The sequence below is a fragment of the Cryptomeria japonica genome, chromosome 3, assembly GCF_030272615.1.
Source record: "Cryptomeria japonica chromosome 3, Sugi_1.0, whole genome shotgun sequence".
In the NCBI taxonomy this organism is placed as follows: Eukaryota; Viridiplantae; Streptophyta; class Pinopsida; order Cupressales; family Cupressaceae; genus Cryptomeria; species Cryptomeria japonica.
Window position 1 is genome coordinate 264,683,527 of NC_081407.1, and position 23,447 is coordinate 264,706,973.

The following is a 23,447-nucleotide window of genomic DNA, read 5'->3' on the forward strand; positions in this document are numbered from 1 at the left end:
TTGATAAAATACTTAAATTGAAGTTATACGAGGTGTCACACTTTATATAGTAAAGTTTACCTTTTTCCCTTCAATTTTTTTGTGTATATTGATAACTTGAGTTAAGTGCAAAAATATATTTTAAACTATTTTTTATGTATATATATTTTTCAATAAATTTGAAAAGTTGCATTTATTGAAATATAACTCTTTCCATTTGGTGTCACCTTTTTTATTAATTCTTTATCCAAATTAGAAAAGAATTATATCATCTTGACATAGACTCTTTTCTCTAGTACATTTTTTTTTCAAAATTTTTTAATAAATTTTAGTATTTTTCCTTTACAAGATAACCAACCTTATATTTTAGAGTTGATGACCTAATTTCAATAAAAATAAAATATAAAATATAAAAAGTGTATCGTGCCAAAATGGTCAGTCAAGATTAGTAATCAATATAAATTGAAACCATCTTAAAAGCAATATCAAGAAAGCATGAAAAAACATAAATGAGAAACATGAACATAAAGAAAGACTTCACTCATGATGCTCCCTATCTCATTTAGGTCTTTCTTGTCCTCCTCATCTCCACAAACTGTATTGCTTCGAGGTTGTCAAATGAAGAGTGGGAGATTGAGTAGCGTTAAGTGTGGAATTATCTCAACTAGCATAACAAACTAAGTGTGTGTGGGTGATGATTTGGGCATGATGAGGGTACTATGGAGATGCTTATGATGTCAAGAGGACAACATAAGTTTGCAATGATTTGTGGATAAAAGGGAAGAATAATGATATGATAAAAACTAGATTTGAGGATGCATAAAAAGTGGATCCTTTGATATAAGATAAGGGCTTCAATGTATAGAGTTGGAGGCTTGGAAATCAACAATCAAGATTAAAAGGGTGATCAAGGGCTTAGATTGAAATGGAATATGGTCCCAGGCATGAAGGCTTAGCCTTGTGACAAGTGTCACAAGGAGAAGTGGGTGCAAGGGAAAGTGTGCTCACATGTGTGAGAAAATCTTGGGAAGTCCAAGAGGTGACAAGTGGAAATACTTGTGGAAAGGTGTAAGGGCTAGTGAAAGAGAGTTTATGACACACGGGCCAAAAGGGGAAAGAGAAGGGTGGCTCAATGGGGAAGAGAATCCTTACACATGTGTGAGAACCCCTTGGTCAAAGGTGATGTGGACATGTGAAGTAACTTGTGAGTCACATGTGGAATCACATGTGGGTTTGGGTAGATGTGTAGTATTTTTAATTTGAATAAATACTAACATTGGTTAGGCTTTGGATTAATTAGGATAATGAGGGGATTAAATGATAGGTTTGTAGGAATCACTAAATTAGCCTAATTAATCATGGATTAATTTAGCTAATTAGGATTAGGGACAAAAATGGAATATTCCATAAAGATGAGTTTTATTTATTGAAATAAATTAATATTTGGAAGAATGGAAAGGGGTTTTTTTTTTTTTCAATAAAAGTGGATTATTCCACTAAACTTTTTTATTAATATTTTTTATTTTTTACATAGGATTCAAAGAGCATACTGGAGGAAAGAACCCTGGGAAGAAAACCTCAGGTCACAGCTCATAAAATAAACCTATAGTATCTAACGGATCATTTTATGCACCTCGCCCAAAATCACATACAAAATGTGGTCACAACACATATAATATCAGTTTTGCATAAAGCCCATATGACAATTTGCCAAAAAAACCCATCGGATAATTTTCAAATGTAGACTCCACAGCTGCTACCAATGGAAGAAGACAAAATTTTCCAAAGCCCTGTGCCAAATCCCATGAGCCAAAACCCTTCCTGCCAAAAAAGAAAGTATCAAAAAACTTTTGGAAAAATACTATTGTATCAAACACCATGAGCTCGAACTCTCCTCCAGACAATGAACATGAATACTTGAAATGAAAGGGGAAAGCGGGAATAATTATCATCATAAAATTTTACATCAACATTACTCAAGAAAATCATATAACTATTTGCAAACCTTCCCATACCCTAGAAGGAATTTCCTCAATACCCAACTCTCATTGATTAGCATTGCTATCAATGGCTAAATTTGCCAAATAATCTGCAATCTTATTAACTTCTTTGTAACAATGGGATACCAAGAAAGATTCAAACAATTCTATTTTTTGTAAAATGGGATCAAGTATATACTACAAATTCCAACAATTCGATTTCTTTTTCATAACACATTGAATAATCACCATAGAATCACCTTCAATTATTAAGTCCTTAATTCCCAAAGAGATTGCCATATTCAATCCAAAAGACAAAGCATGAAATTCTGCATAATTGTTAGTTGTAAAACCAATAGCATGACACTTAGCTCGAATAAAATTTGCATTGTGATCATAAATTACCATGCCTACCCCAACCGGCCCAGGGTTACCATGAGAGGCCCCATCAAAATTTAGTTTAAAGTGCCCCTGCAAAGGAGGTTTCCATCTAGCAGAGCATCTCTTACCTATTGCATCATTTTTTTTTTAAATTGAACCATGAGAGGGTAAAACTGACAACATCTTCCAAACTCTAGTAAATCTACTATCCCAATGCAAAAAAGAAGTAAGATTTTCCAAATTCTTATAAATAAACAACAAAGCAACCTCAGAGATTGAAGACTCAATTTTTAATAGAACCTCAGACACAAGAGACCTTGTTTTTTTAAATATCTTTTTGTTTCTCTCTAGCCAAACATTCCAAATCACAATAGATGGGGATATGAGCCAAAGGCATGCATAAAAAGATGAGGCAAACATAAAGGGCCAAGATCTAAAATGGGAAATGAGATCCTTACCAATAACAAAGGATATATTTAACTTCTCAAACAACCACTGCCAACATTCATAAGCATAATCACAATGTAGAAATAGGTGTGAAGAAGATTCCAAATTTTTGTTACAAAGGACACAAGGGAAAACAACAGTAATTCCAAGCCTGTCTAGTCTCATACCTATAAGGAATCTGTCCTAAACTACCAACCAAGCAAAGGCTCCAGCTTTAGGAAGACAAGCCGAATGCCAAAACAACTTGTAAGGCCAAGATGATAAATCTTTAGCAACCATAAGAGAGTTGTAACCATCTTTAATAGTGTACTTACCAGAAATATTCTTTGTCCAAATAAGTTCATCCTCAGAATCAAAAAGAAATACAATTTTATCCCCAAAAATCTTCTCAAAATCTAATTTCATGCTTTGATCAACATCTAAGAAATCAATCGACTTCCATCTAGCTAGCTTAACGGGTCCACTAGTCACAATTTCAAAATAATCTGCTACAAAAACACCCCAAAGGGAGGAAAGACCAGTGATCAAAGGAGACCAATCCCTAATATTCACCAAAGGTGTGTGTCCATTCCATACTTCATCCTAGAATCTGACCTTTCTACCATTATGAACAATCCATGAGAGATGAGGCAAAATAACTGATCTACATTTACAAAGGAAATTCCAAATAGTAGAACCCGAAGGCAAATTTGAGACTTTAAAAATGTACTCTCTCGGTCCATTATTTAAATATTTGGCAAACATAATTTGTGCTCATAAGAAGCTAGGCTTGTCATATAATTTCCAAACCAACTTAGCACCTAAGGCTAAATTCTAATTTTCCAAACTCTGAATTCTTGTTCCCCCAAGATCCTTAGGCAAACATACCTTATCCCATGCAACTAAAGGGAGTTTCTTCTTACCATCTTTATTATTGTTCCAAAGAAAATCTCTAAGAGTATCCTATAAACTAACAATAGGTGCTTTTGGAGACTTCAAAATAGACATGAGATATATGGGAACAGCATTCAAAACAGACTTGATGAGAACATTTTTACCCGCCAAAGTTAACCATCTATGATTCCATGAGAGAATTCTTTTAGAAATGAGAGAAATAATCTTATCCCAAAAACCAACCTTATCCTGTTTAACAAAGAAAGGAATCACAAGGTAAGTACATGGAAGATTTCTAGTCTCAAATCCCCAAAAGGATTGCAACCTATGCTGAACCAGTTGTGATGTATTAAGGAAAAAAATCTATGATTTATCACCATTCACTTTTTGACCAGAAAATGATGCATAATTTTGTATTATTCCTTTAATCACTTTTGCCTCTACTAACGAAGCATGTCCAAATAACAGAGTATCATCTGCCAAGAGACAATGAGAAATACTTTGGGGAATATTTCGAATCCTTATACCTTTCCAAATCCCCCCCACTTTAGCAGCCCTAATAGCCCAACTAAAGGTTTCAACTAGGAGAATAAACAAAAAGGGAGAAAGGGGATCTCCCTATCTCAAACCCCTAGAGGAAGTAAAAACCACAAGGACAACCATTAATTAAAATGAAGAATCTTGCAAAAGAAATACATGCACGAATCCATTTGACCCAGGCCTTGGAAAAACCTAACTTCTCAAGAACATCACATAAAGCCGCCCACTCTACTCTATCATAAGCCTTCATCATGTCTAGTTTAAGTATCATGGTAGGGGTTCTTTGGGTGGAAATAGAATGCAACACCTCATGTGCTACAATTGCAACCTCTGTCATCTCCCTTCTGGGAACAAAACCACCTTGCTCCAATGAAATGATCCTAGGTAGAATTTTTGCCAACCTAAGGGAAATTGCCTTCGTAAATATCTTATAAAAAGTGTTACATAAAGCAATGGGGTGGAAGTCAGCAAAAGTCTTAGTATCCTCTTTTTTAGGAATAATTGCAATCATTGTAGTATTAAGTTCTTTTAAAATAGACCTATTTCTCCTAGCTTCCTCGAGAGCCAATAAAACATCATTTCCCACAAAATCCCAACATTTCTGAAAAAATAAAGGAGTAAAACCATCTAGTCCTAGAGCTTTATTTGGATTCATGGCAAAGACAACACTCTTAACGTCTTCTAAGGAAAAGGGAGACATCAACATCTTATTGTCTTCCAAAGATACTAAAGGAGTAATATTAGATATAATATCATTGATGAGATTTCCATTTTCCGAAGATAATAATGACTTAAAAAACCTAACTGCCTCTAAAGCAATGTCCTCTGGCTCTGTCAATAAATTTCCATTCTAACATTGAATACAAGATATTCTATTCTTACATCTTTTAATCTTAGTTGAAGAATGAAAAAAATTTGTGTTCCTGTCACCATCTGAAATCCATAACTCTCTATATTTCTGTCTCCAATAGATTTCCTCTCTAGCTAACACCTCCTCAAGCTGTAATTTTAGTGACTTCAATTCATCAAAAAATTGTGGCACCATACCATGTTGAAGCACATGAGTATTAAGACACTCAATCATATCTTGAATCCTTTGTTTCTCCTGAAAAATGTTCTTAAAATGCGAGATATTCCATTCCCTAATATTCAATTTCAAATAACTTAACTTCTTAGCAATCTGAAACATACAGGACCCAGAACAAAAAGGAGCAGAATTCCACCATTTCATAAGCAAAGGAAAAAAGGAAGAATCCCTAAACCACATCGGCTCAAATTTAAATGGAGACTTAAAAGAAGTCTTATCCTCAATAACTGAAAGGGAAATTGGAAAATGATCAGAACCCGAGACCGGTAGAATAGAGGAAAAGAATTTAAAATCTGAATCAATCCAATTCTCATATAACAAAAACCGATCTAATCTCTCAGTACTCTGAGAAAAATCCCTTCTCATGTTTTTCCATGTGAAAACTCCATTCTAAAACTTACAATAAAAAAGGCTCATATCAGAAATGAAATCCCCAAAGTCATCCATAATCCTTTTATTATGGAAAACACCTCCTATTTTCTCATATAAATCAGTGATAGCATTAAAATCGCCCCCGAAGATAATAAAGGAACCATGTTTTAAGGGAGAAGAAATCCTCTTTAATTCACCCCATAACTTACTCTTCCCTTGAATTCTTGATGGAGCATAAATGTTAAAAAGCCAGAATTTAACCTTCAAAATCTTGCTTATAACTAAAGCCAATATCCAATTTGTAGCAGATGCCACTAATTGTACCTCAATATTATAATTATTCCAAAGTAGTGCCAAACATCCTGAAGCACCACAAGCTGGAGAAGAAAGAAAATTCCACCTTCTCCAAGATGAAAAAAACAAATCAGCAGACTCCTTTGACAACCTTGTTTCTTGCAACATAAAAATATCACACTTAATTAAGTCCATCTGGGACTTAATTAAGCGTCTCTTGTTAGGGGCATTTAAGCCCCTAACATTCCAAAAAATAATTCTCATTGTCCTTGAGGGGAGGTTGAAGCTCTCCTCTTCCCATTAATTGGAGAATTTTTTCTTTCCCTAAAGCAACCCTGCAAATTACATTTCACAACCCCTGATCTTGTCACAGGAGGACTAGTCACAAATCTTTTACTCCTATTTCTTTTTACACTTACAGGAGTTAGGCATGTTTTCTTAGGCCTACCAAGAGAGACCAAATGCCTCCCTTGCCCACCAGCAGGAGAAAGGGACAAAGTCTTTTGAATTCCAGCATCAATTTCCATTTGAGTCTTAAGATTATTTGGAGGCCTACCTCTCCTAAGAGAAACCACCGATGGTGAAAAAACCGTAGTTGTTTGGACAATTGGTAAACTCTTGCATGACTTTGGAGAAGCCAGGATAAATGGATTATCTTCAAAACCCAACTCTATTGTAGCCAAAACTGTAAAAGGATTAGCAGATGCAGAAATTGGAAGGGTTGATTTTATACCCCCCAAATCATTCTCAATTGAACAAAAAACTCTATCAATAATACCCTCATCCATTTGATGTGCATGATTGTTAAAAATATCATTTACTTGCTGAACCAAATTCTCATCTGGCATAATAACAGGGACAACCTCTGACAGATTACTATTCCCTAAGGAAGATTCATTAGCCATATTAATTTCAACATTCAGAGGGGAATTATTAGACACCAAATTCTTAACTTCCTGAACTAAAGAAGCATCATTAGGAAAACCTATGGCAGGTACCTGTTTAATAGTTTCCCTATCAACAATTGCATTTTTATCTAAATTCACATTCTTTGAAGAATCCAAAACCTCCTTTTGAGTGCATGAAGACAAATTTTCATCCTTACCCTTTGTGTGATTATTTGGCATCTTAGGGCAATCTATCATCAATGGATGATCTACTCCATTCATCGGGGGATTACCATCCACTATACCCTCGTTATTAGAAAATGTCTTTAGTAAAGACGAAAGTGAGACCAAACCCGAAGTGTGATCATTTGGTTTCCCAAAACTACGACACAATGGAATATTTTCAAAATTAATGTGACCTATTTCTACCAATTTATGCGAAGAGACATTTCCACATCCTTCAACCGAAGGTCCTGCCGACAAACTATCTTTATTAAGGGATTTAGGGACAGAGCCAATAACCTGCTGGTTTTTCTTAAAATCCATAAGTAACGGAGCATCCAAAAGTAAAGGAGACTTAAGAATCTTTGTATCTAATTTCTTAATTGACTAGTGTCAAATACCATCATGAGACTTGATATTACAAGTACGGGGGCAAACATTGTTAGGGTTAATAAGAACACAAATTTTTACCAGAACCTCCCCATCCACAAAGTCCATTTTAGATGTTAAAAAAGTTCCAATAGTATTTCCAATTTTCTCAAGAACATCTAGATCCATAAATTCAAAAGGAATTTTAGGTAAACCAAACCAGAAAGGAATAAGTTTTGAACTAGACCAAGAAGGAACAAAAAAAGGTTTCCAAGCCGCAATTGAAATTAAATGTTTTCCAAACCAATGATCTGAAGTTCTTAATACCTCATCTCTGAAAGAAGGAGAACCAAAGACAATAATAAAAGCATTCACAGACAATAATTGAAAATAATGCATATCCCCCCATCTTTTTTGTAATTTATGATAAAGCTTTAACAAACTAATTTGATCACCCCAAATTTCCCCAGAAATAGCATTCGTATGCAAACAATTCACTTTCTTATCGACATAGGAACCCAAAAGATCAATACAAGGGATAGGAGCCCAAACCTATGATGAAGAAACCCCTGGTAGAATAGGATCAGAAGGTATCTTACTTACCTTTTCCGAACTAGCTTCCTTAAGGTTCACATTTACCTTATTTCCCACCTAGTGTGAAGAAACAGAAACCCTAGCCACAGTCTCCTTATTTGCCAAGCCAACAACCCTAGCGAACGTTCGTTGATTGCCCAGATCCAAAGACCATTTCCTTGAAAATCCCTTGAATTGCTTCTCACAATTCCCTTGATTTGCACCATTATTAAAACACCCTTGAGTGAATCTCCTTCCATTGTTATTCTACCTCCATGCCACACTTCATCTGTTCCTAAAGAAGCCTTGAAAGTATTTTGAAACTGGTCGAAAAACCTTGCTATTTTCACTCCGGTTTACCTGTATCGCCATGTCCTTCCATCTTTCATTCATGTAGACCCACTATGGAACATGAGGTGGGTCTTCCCAGCCCACATCAGCCCATGAACCCAAATGTCCTCTATCAGCCATAAAGAATCACTGTATTAACAAAAATAAACACTTTTCTTCGCTTGAAGATACCCGTAAAACACAATCCTCCTTCCTATATTTGATTTTCTGTGCCCTAATTTTCCAAGGTGGAAGATAGAAAAAAACCCTAGCCACATTGCCAAAACTGCAAAAAATTGGCCTTTGATCTTTGAAAAGTGTAGTAAACCCTAGCCGCGTTCCGTTCTCCTTGCATGCATCCGTGTGAGTTTATTGTCTAGTTAAGTCATTGAATCCCAAGCTAGCCATGATTCATTTTGCATTGGTGAGGTCTGGCGTGATGATATATCTTCACTTTACTAGGTGTAACCCTCTATCAATTCTCGAGATGTTCTTCGGAAGTGAAAACCAGTTTCCTTTCTGAATTTATTATTGAAATAACAGAAGTATTACATTCTTGTATCAATTTATTTTGAAGTGTTTATATCAATCATTAACGTTGTATAGTTCAGACTGCTTCTGGCGTCTCAGATCATCCTTGTAATCAGCAATTTCTATAGCAATAATTCACTATGACTAGAATAATTTAGTTTGCACCTTTAGAAGTCTGGTTGCACCTCCAATACAAGCCTCCCCAAAACCCTTTCAAAACAAATCGTGCACCTTGTCTAGTTTTATTTGATTTGTGGCTGATTAGAATGAGAGCCACCGCACAAATTTTGTCTTGCTGCTAATTATGTTCATATTTTGCAGCGATCATGAGACTACCATGCTTATGATTCCATATTTCGCATTTCATGTTCACCAAAAAACCAATCATTCAATGGAAAGGGGATATTAATTAAATATAATTTAATTAATTTAAAGGTAGTGGTAGGTTAATATGATTAATTAAATTAATCATGAGATAAAGACATAATTAATTAAATATTAATAAAATCAATTTTTATGTGTCTACATTTGCCCCTCTTTGATATAGCATCATGAAGTAATGTTATGTCAAAGAAGAATAAAATCTAGTGGATAGAAAAAGATAGGGACTAGTAGTATGATGCCCTAGTCACTGGTGGGTTGAGGAAGGATGAAGAGGAAGCCATGGTATGCCCCCTCAAGAGGACATGTGGGTTAAGAACACGGGTGTGCTCTTGAAATGGATAGGACTAGAGAATGAAAGGGAAAAGGGAGGGATAGGAAAGGTGAATAAATTGAAGCCTTGAGGTGAAATGGGGAGATGGAATGAAAGAGAATTTGATAGGTTGAATGGAATGATTATGAATGAAGATGATGGGATTGTTGTTATACAATATGTAGAGAGCAATCCTAGGTTTGATTTTGCAAAGAATTATTAACATTACTAATTATAGGAATCATAATGTAATGAATATCCGATGCATGGACTAGACTCGTAGACAATAGGTTATCTCAATGTACACAAGTTCACAAACACCCGTGATGGTGTAAATGTGGTACTTGATGGATCATACAAGAGAACCACAAACATGCCATAGCATAAAAACTATGTCCCAATGTACACCAACCCAGACATACCAAGATATAAAATGATCAAGGAAGCCATGAAGAGGTATAGTCCTAGGACACAAAATAAAAACAGAGCGAAAAGATCATTCAAGCAAACAACTCATGTGATCAACAAAAACCTCTTGCCAAGAGTAGAACATGGATTTGGATAAGTTTCCAGTCATGGGAAGGATTCATCCCAATGGGCATTGATCATAAGATAGATTGATGATTGGAAATAGATTAAGTTGACTGGGACAGATGCTTAGTCAAGAGGATCTTTTCTTGGATTTGGTTAACACATTGTGGAGAGGTGTTTGGATTACATGTGTTAGTCTAGGTAAGCTCAAATTGATGGGAAAGCTCGGTTAAATGGGAATATATGTATTCACAATAGTGGATTAGGTCATCATTGCAAGGTGGAAGGAGGTGGAGATAGGATGAAAGTGAATGGTGAGAAAAAAGGGAGAATGATAAGCCAGTGTTTACCCTTGGCTCATGCAGGAGATACTGTGTAAATGCAATGTTTTGATGCCTTTGAGTGATGTTGTGCAATTGATCAATATAGTGTTGGTGCAATCTGGAGCAATTGGTTGAATTACCCCAGTTTTAGTCAAAGCGTGACAATTGATGTTAGTTGGTCGCTCAAATAGGATAAAGTTTGGGTAATTGAGTCAAAGTGACCTGTTGAGACTTAGACAATTGATTGAATTGCTCGATGAAGTCAAGGTATCTAAGTCAAATTACCCGATGAGACTTAGATAATTGATATAATCATTTGTTTGGATTGTGGTTGATTGATTGACCAATTGACAGTTGGGTTTAAAAGGAAAACACAACTTGTGGTTGTGTACAAGATGACATAGATGGCAGAGCTGCATAGCCCATCATGTTAGTGACGAACTATGATGTATGAGACTTGATTGGGGGATTGAATACAATGTAGGGTATGCAGTGATGATGACCTAGATAGAGAGGGTGGGGGGGTTATCTATGTATGAGTGATATGCAACGATATGGATTGATGGATGGATGAAATGCAATGGTAGGATATGTTTTTATCTTGATCGAGATATGGGAAACCAAGGTTGAGTATTACACCTATAAATAGACAGATTACAAATAAGGAATATTCCCCTCCATTCTAGTGCACATACCGATGGTCGAGGAATACAGTATAGTCAATAAGACATAGTGATCCATGAATTTGTATTTTTGCATAGGATCTCGTAGCTTTATGAACTTCCCACATAGACACCATTCGTATTTTCCCTAGAAATTCATTGGAACAATCCACAGATAGAAAACAAAGAAAAAGATATCATGAACCATCCCGACCACTCTAATCACTTGTGGATATCTTGGAGTAGCATAGGAACTTGATATAAATAAATAATAGAAAAAAGCACTATCAAAAGTCGAACAACCAAAGAATATTCTTGCCAAAGTATGTGTCACCATGTCTTGTTGTAAGGAAGGATGCATCCTTGTTAAGACAATTGTTTGATATTTAGCCTAGGCAGTTGACCGTTGTGGACTAATTGATAGTTTGTCTTGTTTGAGTATTTGATTCGTAGGCTAAGTTTGTTTTCGCATCTGATCGAATGTTTGTGTGAACAAGATTCAGTTTATTGCAATGTTTTTGATTGGTTTTTGTGATGTTTTTGGATTTTCTAGTTTTCTAATGTTTTTGGTGTTTATCAATTTTTTCAAATTTTTGATATTTTCCAGTTTTCCAATGTTTTTGGTATTTTCTAATTTTTCTCAATATTTTTGGTTTTTTTCAAGATATTTTTTTAAATGTTTTTGGTTTATTGTTTTTTTTAGATTTTATGAATGTTTTTTATTTTTGCATAACGTTTTTCGAATATTTTTGGATTTTTGCATGATGTTTTTCGAATGTTTTTGGATTTTTTTTAGATTTTACAAATGTTTTTGGTTTATGTTTAGGTAGGCCCCCAGTATATAGACCTATTATGATGTGATGATCAACAAAAATGCACTTAAATAAAATGAATTTTTTGACATGAAATTCTACTATGCAATATGCAAGATGACAGATACATGCTCCTATTTGAGCAAGGATGATTATCTCAGGTTATTATTTTGTAATAAATTGATCATTTTGAAGGTTTAAAACATTTCAGAGATAGGAGTTCAATCCATTCTCAAGAACTATCGGAGAACCCACCTTAACACACTGAGTGACTACGATTTGTGAATTGAGATGCAGAAAAATTCCCCATCAATTCTTGAGACATTTGATCTTCTTTTGCCTATTTGTGTGCAATTGAGTTTATTATGACCCTTGTAACCATTATAGGTCCCTAGAATCCTATATGACTAGATACGTAAGTTATTCAAACTTCAAAAGCATCCTGGATAGAGCCACATTTCTAGTCAAACGTCTATAGCCCCAACGAGGATATTCACTGTAATTTCTTGAATATTTCTCCATTGCCAGTAGGCGTCCATAGCCCTGATGGAGTTACTCGCATGTTCCCATAGCCAAGCTTTTATTGCACTTTCTTGCATGATATTTCAGTTGTATATGTTTTCTCTTTTGCCTTGATATTTTGATATGTAATTAGGCATATCTCTTTTCTTTTATATTCTTGCATTAGCTTGTAAGTAATAAAACCTACATGGGTATGAAAATTATAGTGGCACTAAAGTAGAATTTTAGATTTTTCACTAGTCATATGATCAACTAGGTATCTATAATGACTTAGAGAAAACGATTAATGTGTAAGATATAGAAATTGATAGATTTTTGGCTAACAAGGTTCAATAGTAAAACTTCTACCCAACCATAGATAAAGCTCAATCACAAGGTGACATTAAAGATGAATGACCTAAGACTTTCAAAAACTTCATGTACAAGTATCTAAGAAATGAGACAACCTTCACTTCTCTTGAGTGCAGACAGATAATTAACTAAGAAAATCTCCTTTCTTTATTCATGCAGCTATATGATAATGCGGAGACTATATGCTATGAAGATTGTAAATGTGATGCGCTTGAAAAGAAACTAAATGCAATGTCATGTTTTTAAGAAAATAGAATGCAAATGCAATTTTATCTAACCATAATCAATGGGCTTTGTGAATCCCACATCCCACACATTTTGTAACTCTATTTTTAAATAAATATGTGGATTCATCTTCTTGAGTTTTAGTTTGTATGGCTTGATTCCTGGTAACAATAGTTTGTGATGTAACACTAACTCTGGATCCATCCCTAGTATATTAGTATATAACTTAGCCAAGTGTATTTTATGCACAACTTCAACTTCTTTTGTGTTTGCTTCTTTTGTCTTTTCCACCAATTGTGCGGAACTTTCTTGTGCGATAAGAAGATCTTTAAGTTCACTTTTACCAATTTTTTCAATCTTATTAGGGTCTTGTGAAGTAGAGAAGCTTTCTTCTCCAAAGTATATTGTGTTGTCAATGTCTATTGCAAAACCTGCTTTGTAATCATCATATGGGGATCCATATCTGATACCCAAGAACTCTGTTATAACTTCATCACTTTCAAACCAGTTGAGATGTGGTGGTTCTTCTTGCCCCCAATATATAAGACAAAGATTATTATCTTCATCATACTGTGGTGCTTCTGACATCATGCATTCACTATTATCATAGTCAGCTCTCCATGACTTTGGGTCTATTTGCTTATCATCTTCTGTGATACCATCATTTATGTCTCCTGGGTTAACAGTGACTATAGAAACTACTGCATCTCCTACCCTAATAACATCAATGGTATAGTTGTATGAGACCTTTGTATAGTTGGCAGTATTGTTTTGTGTTCCTAATGTTCATGTCTTTCGCTTATCATGTTTGACAAATAGGTCTTTAAAGATGGTGTGATTTGTGTTTTTTGATCCCTTGTTTATGTCCACTGTGATGTTGTCTTGGTCTATCAGGTCCTAATGTCCCCTTGGTCTGTCAAATTTTGGTATCCCAAAATTGCATGTTAAGGGAGGCATGGCAATGCCCTTATCAAATGGATATGGATAGATGTCCTCGAGAGCATATCTCTTTTGTGGCCTCCCTGAGTTAAATTGTTAAGAGAGGTTTTGTACTTGTTGTCTCAAAAGATCCATTTCTATGGGAGGAGGTGGTTCATACATGTGGTCCCTTAACTGATATTGGTCATCATTGTTATAGTAAGTATTCCTTGACCTTCTCTCATTTTGAGTTCTGTCTTGCTGATGACTATGTTGAGCTTTCTCTTGTGCTTCTCTAAGTTGTGATATGTCAAATTCTAAAGGGGTTTTAGCACCTTCTTGAGCAAGTCTTAAGAAATGAGCATTAGCATTTCCCTTGAGAACCTCATCAAAGATTATGTTAAATCTGGAGTCATGTGTGGCTCGTTCAATTTCCTCTTGTGTGAGAGTATTTGGGTCTTCTCTCCCTTTAAATTCTCCATGATGAAAGGGGTTGAGATCTTCTTCATTATCCAATTCATGAAGTATTTCTGATTGCTTGCATCTCTGACTCTGAGATATAATCGAAGCCATGTTGAAGTGTGTTTTGAGAATGAGATGAATGAAAAACTGGATGGGTGATCCCTTCTTATAATTCCAAGATTTTATGATGATGTTGATGAGTTGAAGTATTTTGTGGATGTTTTGATCTCCTACACTAAAGGTCGGGTATCAAAAAAGTCCTCTTTAGAATCGCTTGTTTGATGTTTCAACAATTGTGAGATGAGGTGTAGCAAGATTTGTGTTGTTACAATCCCAAGCTACCTAGTAATGAGAGGATGCACTCATGAACTATTTTTAACCTATCTATGATTCTTAGTAATGTCCCTTAGGATGATTTATCCTAGATGTAGAGACACACTAGAAAGTATTTGGGTGATGAGGTGTAGCAAGGTTTGTTTTGTTACAAACACAAAGCTAGCTAGCTATGAGAGGATGCACTCAAAAGCTAGTTCTAACCTATCTATGATGCTTAGTAATTGTGAGATGAGGTGTAACAAGGTTTGTGTTTACAAATCACAAGCTACCTAGTTATGAGAGGATGCACTCAAAAGCTAGTTTTAACCTATCGATGATGCTTGAATTCCCCTTAGGATGATTGATCCTAGATGTAGAGACACACTAGAGAGTATTTATTGTTGTGATTAGTAATATCTGAAAGAACTAAGGACAAGACCCCTTGCTATTGAGAGTTGAATCAATTTTTTATGTTTTGGAATGGTGACCTTTGAAATGAGTGTAAACCTTGGAATTTCTACTAAGTGATCACGAATTTGATGATTGACTTTGGAAATGATTTTGTAGTGACAAAGATCGAAGAAAATGATTATGATGTTTTTATTTTGGAAAGATTAGAAGTGAATGACTTAAGAAAATGTAGGGAGGATTATGTGAACCTAGGAATATCTAATAAGTGAATGTGGGTTGTGGAATGTATGATGGAGGAATGTGTTGACTGTGATTGTGATGATATGATAGAGCCATTATTTGAAAGAAAGCATGTGATGCAAATGGTTCTAATTCAAGGTCATTGGTAAAACCCTGACTAAAATCATGATATCGATGGATGAAAGTGCGATGTTTCAACAAAAGCTTGCAATTCATTTAGAGAAATCCTCTCTTCTTTAAGACCATTTTTTTACTAGGTTTCTTCCTTTGGAATTTGTGGTGAATAGACTTCTTGAGGGATTTGATAATATGACACATTTACAAAATTTGTTGTGATTTGTTTTGATCAACTATTGGGTTGTAACTTGTTTCAAATGTTTGATTTCTTTGACAAGAAAATATGTCAAGCACATATTCTTCCCTTTTCAAAAATGGCACAAAAGGTGTGGGTCTAAATCAACCCATTCATGAAATTTTTGACCCTAATAATGCGTGTATGTTCATAGGCCTAAATTCGGCCCAAATTTCCACTGGTATGAAACAAGACAAAGACAACTAAAACACTTTTTTATCCCTAAGAAAATGGCTAGTTGCAATATTTTCAGCCCACAACTTGATATTTATTTGACTTTGGTACTACATACCTTATGTATCCTACCATGGCAGGTAAGGATGTGATATACTAATTCTTGCGTGAGTATAATAGATAGGTAGTCCCTATGATGGGGGAGCCTCCACTTTCATCAAGATACAAGTAGCTTTTAAAAAAGACATGTTTCTACTCAAGGAAATATGTATGGTGAGTATCTTGGGAGCAAAAGCTTATATTCTCTTGCACTAAACTTTTCACAAATATTCTCAATCAATAGAATGGGTGGGCTTCTAAAATAAGAGGTGTCTAGTAATGTTCAATGTCTTTAGATTTAAGTTCTTTTTGCAATGACTCGCTTAAGATCCTAGTAACTCATGGTGGGGCCCATATATCCTTTCTACAAGTTACACTATAGGAACAGATACACCCAAGGCTATAGCTTTATCTCTCACTGGATTTCTATAGTGGCTCGAGGGATTTACCACTCAAGATTGTCCCAAGGGTGATGTGTCCCTTGGCAGCCTCTCTTAAAAATTAAAAAATTTAGAGTGTTACTAACACTTTTCTCTTCCACCTAAGACCACAAGAGCCAAGGGAGAGGATAGTGTGTGTTAAAATTGGAACCACTCTACAAATTTGCATAAGTGTACCAGACATAAAAGACACTTGCTCTTTTTAACCCTTCATATCAAAATGTGAATTTGTAGTTGTTAATCACGCATGAAGATTCGTTTTATGCCAACATTGCAAAATGTGTTTGTTCTTTTTATCGTTTGTAAGAAAGCATAAAATCCCAAAGCACGATTTGCTTGAAATGAACAATGAAAGGCGTCGTGTTCTTTTTACCACTTTGCAAGATACAAGTGTGAGTTCTCAATCCTAAAATGAAAAATCGGTTGTTCGTTTTAATCCTTGAAAATGACAAATTGATTGTTTGTTTTAAGCCAAGATTGCAAAAAAACAAAAACTCAAGTTGCCTATCTTAGGATTGATCAATTTTGCCTATTTAAATGATTTTAGAGAAAAAGATTGCAATTTTGACACCTTAACAACCTGCAAACACAACTTGTTAGAAATTTTCTGCCTTGATATCCTGTAACTTCACTTTTGATTAGACAAGAGTTGGTAAAAAATCAAATTCAAAGCAACAAATATTGCAATACTTACAAAATCTGCTATGTTGTTTTTTTCATTTATCCTAATTCTTGTGTTTGTCTCCTTCTTGCAAGTCCCTTGGGCAACTTGTGATAATGATAGTGGTACCACTCAATTTTCCAAAGTCAACAAGTCATTCATCATAAATTATGAAGCACTAGGTACATGTAGGTCCCATCATCAATTTTTCCTCTACACTAACTAAACTAGCATCATTGCAAGAAACCTTCACAATGCCGAGCTCACTTAACATTACAATCTAACTCTCTTGATTAGTAATCAATATAAATTAAAACCATCTTAAAATCAATATCAAGAAAGTATGAAAAAGCATAAATGAGAAACATGAACATAAAGAAAGACTTCACTCATTATGCTCCCTATGCTATTTCGGTCTTCCTTGTCCTCCTCGTCTCCACGAACCGAATTGCTTCAAGTTGTCAAATGAAGAGTGGGAGATTCAGTAGGATTAAGTGTGGAATGCTCTCACCTAGCATAACAAACTAAGTGTGTGTAGGTGATGATTTGGGCATGATGAGGGTACTATGGAGATGCTTATGATGTCAAGAGGATAACATGAGTTTGTAATAATTTATGGATAAAAGGGAAGCATAATGATATGATAAAAAGTAGATCGGAGGATGCATAAAAAGTGGATCCTTTGATATGAGATAAGGGCTTCAATTTATAGAGTTAGAGGCTTGGAAATCGACGGTCAAGATTAAAAGGGTGATCAAAGGCTTAGATTGAAATGGAATGTGGTCCCAGGCCTAAAGGCTTAGCCTTGTGACAAGTGTCACAAGGAGAAGTGGGTGCAAGGCTAAGTGTGCTCACACATGTGTGAGAAAATCTTGGGAAGTCCAAGAGGTGACAAGTGGAAATACTTGTGGAAAGGTGTAAGCGCTAGTGGAAGAGAGTTTATGACACATGGGCCAAAAGGGGAAAGAGAAGGGTGGCTCTATGGGGAAGAGCATCCTTACACATGTGTGAGAACCCTTTGGTCAAAGGTGATGTGGACATGTGAAGTGACTTGTGAGTCACATGTGCATTTGGGTAGATGTGTAGTATTTTTTATTTGAATAAATACTAACATTGGTTAGGCTTCGTATTAATTAGGATAATGAGGGGATTAGATGATAGGTTTGTAGGAAACACTAAAGTAGCCTAATTAATCATGGATTAATTTAGCTAATTAGGATTAGGAATAAAAATGGAATATTCCATAAAGATGAGTTTGATTTATTGAAATAAATCAATATTTGGAAGAAATGGAAAGGGGATATTAATTAAATATAATTTAATTAATTTAAAGGTAATGGTAGGTTAATATGATTAATTAAATTAATCATGAGATAAAGACATAATTAATTAAATATTAATTTAATCAATTTTTGTGTCTACAAAAATTAATTAAAAATTTAAAAGATATATATTTTGGAAAAATCACTTATAGATCTATAAAATGTTAATTTTACATTTCAAAAAATATATATTTATAAGAGTAGGAGTTGTTGAAACATCAAGGTTTTCAAAAAAAAAATTGGTATTTAGACCCAAAGTGGTATAAAATATACATTTAGTAGACAATTCAAATTGGAAAGGTTGTGGCCCATGTATAAGATAGGTATAATTCATCTCTATAGATCATATGTTTGACTAAAATTGTTTTTTAGTTATAATTACTTAAATTCACTTGTGCTGATAAGTTGTCCTGAAATGTGACACGATCTTGTGCTTTTACCCATAGAAGGTGTGTAAAGAGTATGAGATAAAAAGCAGAGTGCATGCGATATACTAGAGTAATAGGCATATGAATGACAAAGATATGGACAATAGAGTATTTGTAGTGTGAGGAGTATATGAGTGAAGGAATATATAGAAGAGTCAAAGTGCAGTGTTACAATAATCCTTTACTGGATCTACTGCAAATGATTGGTTTGGCAGAGTAGTGTAGAAATCCCTTACTGGACTTGCTACAAGTGATTATGAATATTGGTACAAAGATCCCTTACCAATTCTGTTGTAAGTTTTGTAAGTTGTTATGTGATCTCAATTAGGAACTGACCCCATGCATTAGGAGATGCAATTTTCCTCAGTTCAACTTTTTCTATTGTAGTGAGAGCATTTTTGCAGTGAGATGTTTTGCTAATATAGCAATGAGCCCTCCAACAGTGAGCTACCTTTTTGTAAACATAATATAACTAGTTATACTATCTTGAGAGAAAACACTCTCCATGGTTTTTCCCATTTGGGATTTCCACATATAAAATCTGGTGTTCAATTCGTGGCTATGTTATTTGTTTATCTTGTATATTCTTTTTCATATTGATGAGCTTAATTGATGAAATTGGTATATCAGTAAAAGGTTTAGAAATTGTGGGAATACTGATTCACCGCCCTCCCTCTCAGTATTTTAGTCCATTCAACCAATTCAACAATTAGTATTAGAGCTTTGATCCCTTGCTTGAAAAGCTTAACCGCTTGAGGGAGATCCTTGTTTGTTGAATCATGGTACCAATGAGTATTGTTACCCTCCTCATTTTCCTGAGCCATTTTTGTTCTCACGTTATTTAAAATAAGGAGTGTTTATTTAGTTTGGGTTTGTGTAATTCTCAGTTTTTGTCTTATTAAATTTTGTCTTGAACTGAACCTCTCAGTTGAACCTTTTCAAAAGTTCAAGGTTCAAGTTCAAGCAGAGCATGTTGTATCACAACTTTGTTCTAGTAAAAAAGTTAACGGTCTTAGTGTCAATTGTTATTGAGCTTGAACTATTGAACCTTTTCAAAATTTCAAGGTTCGAGTTCAAAGTTGAGAAAGTTGAGTCTTGTCTGAGTCATGTCTTTGTAACGTCTAAGTCGCAGCCTTGTGGTGTCTTTGTCTTGGTTTATCCTTGTTTTGTGCTTTTGAACTTGAACTTTGAAGTACTTCTCAGAGGGTTCAAAGTTCAAAGTTCAAGGATTGATCAGCTTTGGACATAAAAGTGGTGGACATAAAAATGATGAAGCATCAGCATAGAGGGAATATTCTAGATTTAAAAGGTGAACTTCAAGGGAATGAGTTGCGATGGAGAGCCGTACTTGAGAATAATTATTTTCGAGAAGGATATGGAGGGAAAAGACTTGTAATTAATGAATTGTCAGAATTAAGTCTTTTCGGAATAATTTGGCACGAATAAGAATGCATTTACAATCATATCAAATCGTGTGATCGATTTTTAAGCTTGTTCTCAAGATTTGCTTTATTTATACAAAAAATGACATACTTGCCTTCTTCATTTGCCTAATTTGGTAAGTAAGGGGTTTGCACAAGAGATATTTTTTGTTCTTGTCTCTTTGGATTCTGAGCTCTGCATGAAAGGTGAGCTCAAAATCTTCTTCTCATCCGTGTAATTTCTTAAATTGGAAGCTTTGCTTGGTTGTTCAGTTGGTTCATTTCATCTCCCTTGTTGTGTTTTCTTTCTATTGGTAAATTCAAAATGAGACCTAAATTGCCCAAGATAGACCAAAATTCTTGGTTATTTTTTACCTTGCTGGAGTTAAGGGAAACTTTTCTGCCATTAGCAAACCTAGACAAATTCCATGAAAGGGCATGGAATCCCATTGGCTCTCCCTTAATGCAGAGGATTCTGGATAGTGGGTTAGTGAAAGAGACAACTTTCCCTCCAGTGGTGTCATGTCCTGAGTTGGTGCTAGAATGCATGAATAGATATGACCCTATTGAGAGATGTGTAAGATGTTGGAAACCAATAACACTGAGAGAGGGAGTGAATCAGAGTTATACCAGAATAGTAAGTTTTAGCCTTATTAAAACATGCATACACCAACCACTATACCGATATAAATAGAATTAAAAGAAGTAAAGAAACTAATAAGCCAATCACATAAATGAGAATCATAACACACAGATTTATACGTGGAAAACCTCAAAGAGGAAAAACCACGGTGGGATTTGTGACCCACAATATCAATCCACTAGCCATATGAAGAGATATTACAAAATATGAGGGGCCTGCACTTGTAGGAAGGCTTATAGCCTAGAGCACACTGCTCAATCACAATAGGAGCCTCACTTACTACATAAAATTCCAGACTACAATTGGGCGAAGTGTGAACTCATAAGATAGCATCTTCTATGCCAGAATATAGTTCTGGTTTAAGCTCTATTTGTTTCAGTCTGAATCCCTAAACCCTTTACCAGAATAACCCTTACAATAATTTCCTCACATACATGATCTCTCTAATATATTTTGCATCATATTACATTCACATATCCATCACCATGTCTATCTCCTATCTATATCAAAATGATCTATCAAACTATCCTATATACCCTATACAAATTTTATGCCTTATGTCGGCTTACAAAGATATATACAATATCAAATTACATGTCGATCAGATAACATAAATGCATAAACATTAAAATTAATTTGCTGATGCCAGGTCCAAGATATGCCGGCCTCCAATACTGATGACCTTTACTAAACCATGTCATCTTGTATTGTCAGTGACCAAAGAAATCCTTTTGTCATGCCAGTGTTGGTGTCGGTGTAGAGTCTGTGAAGTGTCTGTCGGTACACCATAGAATCAAAACATGAAGCCGGAACATAAAATCATGTTGCCATAAATTATAACATAGTAAAACCAACCAATAGAGTGTCAATTGCCAACAATCTCCCCCTTTGGCATTGATGGCAACACTCGTGTGAAAAATGGTCAAGGTTTCATCTGTCGGTTTCATCCTGCCCTGCTCCCCCTCAACTGAATATGAAAAATACTCCATATCTCCAAAACTCCAAAACTCCCCCTAATGTATACAACTCTTTTTATTCTTTTTCACATCTATACTATTCCCCCTTTGACATCAATGCCCAAAAAAAAATTTGAAAAGGAATGTCAATTAATAAGAACTGTACAATGAATATCCCCAAAAAATGTCTTACTGGAGCTTGACCAACTTCAAAATTTCCAGATAAGATTTCTCCAGTAACTCCACTTAAGTATCCTAGCCGGTTTTGAATGTGCCAGAAATAGATACAAGTCCACTCAATAAATGTGCAAAAGATTCTTTCTCATTTACTTATGTTAGTGTGGGCTTTCCCACCATATCCATGCATTCTTTCTTGTGTACATAGAGTGAATCCAATCATGGACTCACCAAGCCTCTCAGACTTCTGGCTCTTCTAATTATTTTGTCTCTTTCCTTTTCAAGAGCAAAAATTTGGTTCTCCAAAATAAAAATTTGGCCATCAATTGATGTAGTCAATGAAATCAATCCATCAAAAGAGTTAGCTATACTTACAATTTTCTCCTGAATCTCCTTTATCTTTTTATCTACATTTTATTTAATTATTTTAATATTACAACATACCCTATAAATATTTGTACATTGTTTCAAATAATTTTCTATTACAATTAGCTTCTCCTCAATCTTTTTCTTCTCTATTTCAATTACCTGATCAAAAGCATCTCTCTTAGCCTGAGTAAACCTTTCTAGTGCTTGTTGGTTTGATATTTGTTGTAAGGATTGAAAGTCCTTTGATATATGCTTAGTGATTACCTTAATCTTGTTAGATGGGCTCACTTCATTTTCAATCTTACACTATGGGATGAGTCTATGTAAAATAGTGATTGATTAATCTATAATCCCTTTATCTGTGGATCCCTCCTTCATCAGTTTTTGAGCAGCCATCATCATCAGTTCAGTGGGACTCATCTCTGTGATGTTTTTCTTTTCTACCTAAGAAGTGTCAATTGACAATAATGATGGGCCAACAACCAATACCCTACCGCATTCCCCTATTTTTTCCTCTGAAGTTTTATCCTTTATAACCTCCTCACTTCCATAGGTGGCTTTGCCACTTGGTGCAATCTATGTAACCGGAGGTTCCTTTGTAGGAACAGTAACCTCAACCTGTACATTTGTATCCAAAGGACAATTGTCCTCAATATTAGTATCTTGTACAATGTTAGCTTGATCATTCTCTGTATTAGCCGGTATCTCAATATTTGTCTATACATATGTATTTACCAGGGGCTCAATTTCCACTATCTTAATATTTTTCAAAACTGAAGGTGAAGTGCCCATAATCCCCTTTCCTTTTCCTTCAACTGGGGTATCTACAGTGTCTTTCTTCGTTTCCGATGAAGTAAAGAATCCTTTGTTTTCTCCCAAAAATTTAACCCATGCTATTTGAGTCTCTTTATTATTCATTTACTCTTCCTAGCATCAGACTGGTTATCCTATGTTTGCTATTGAAAACTTTTTTGTCTTCCACCTCAAGTGTCTTTTCTATTTCATTAGGAGCTATAGTAACACAGATAGATAATAGCTCTTAAATTTTAATGTGTTTATCCTCTTGCATAGCTAA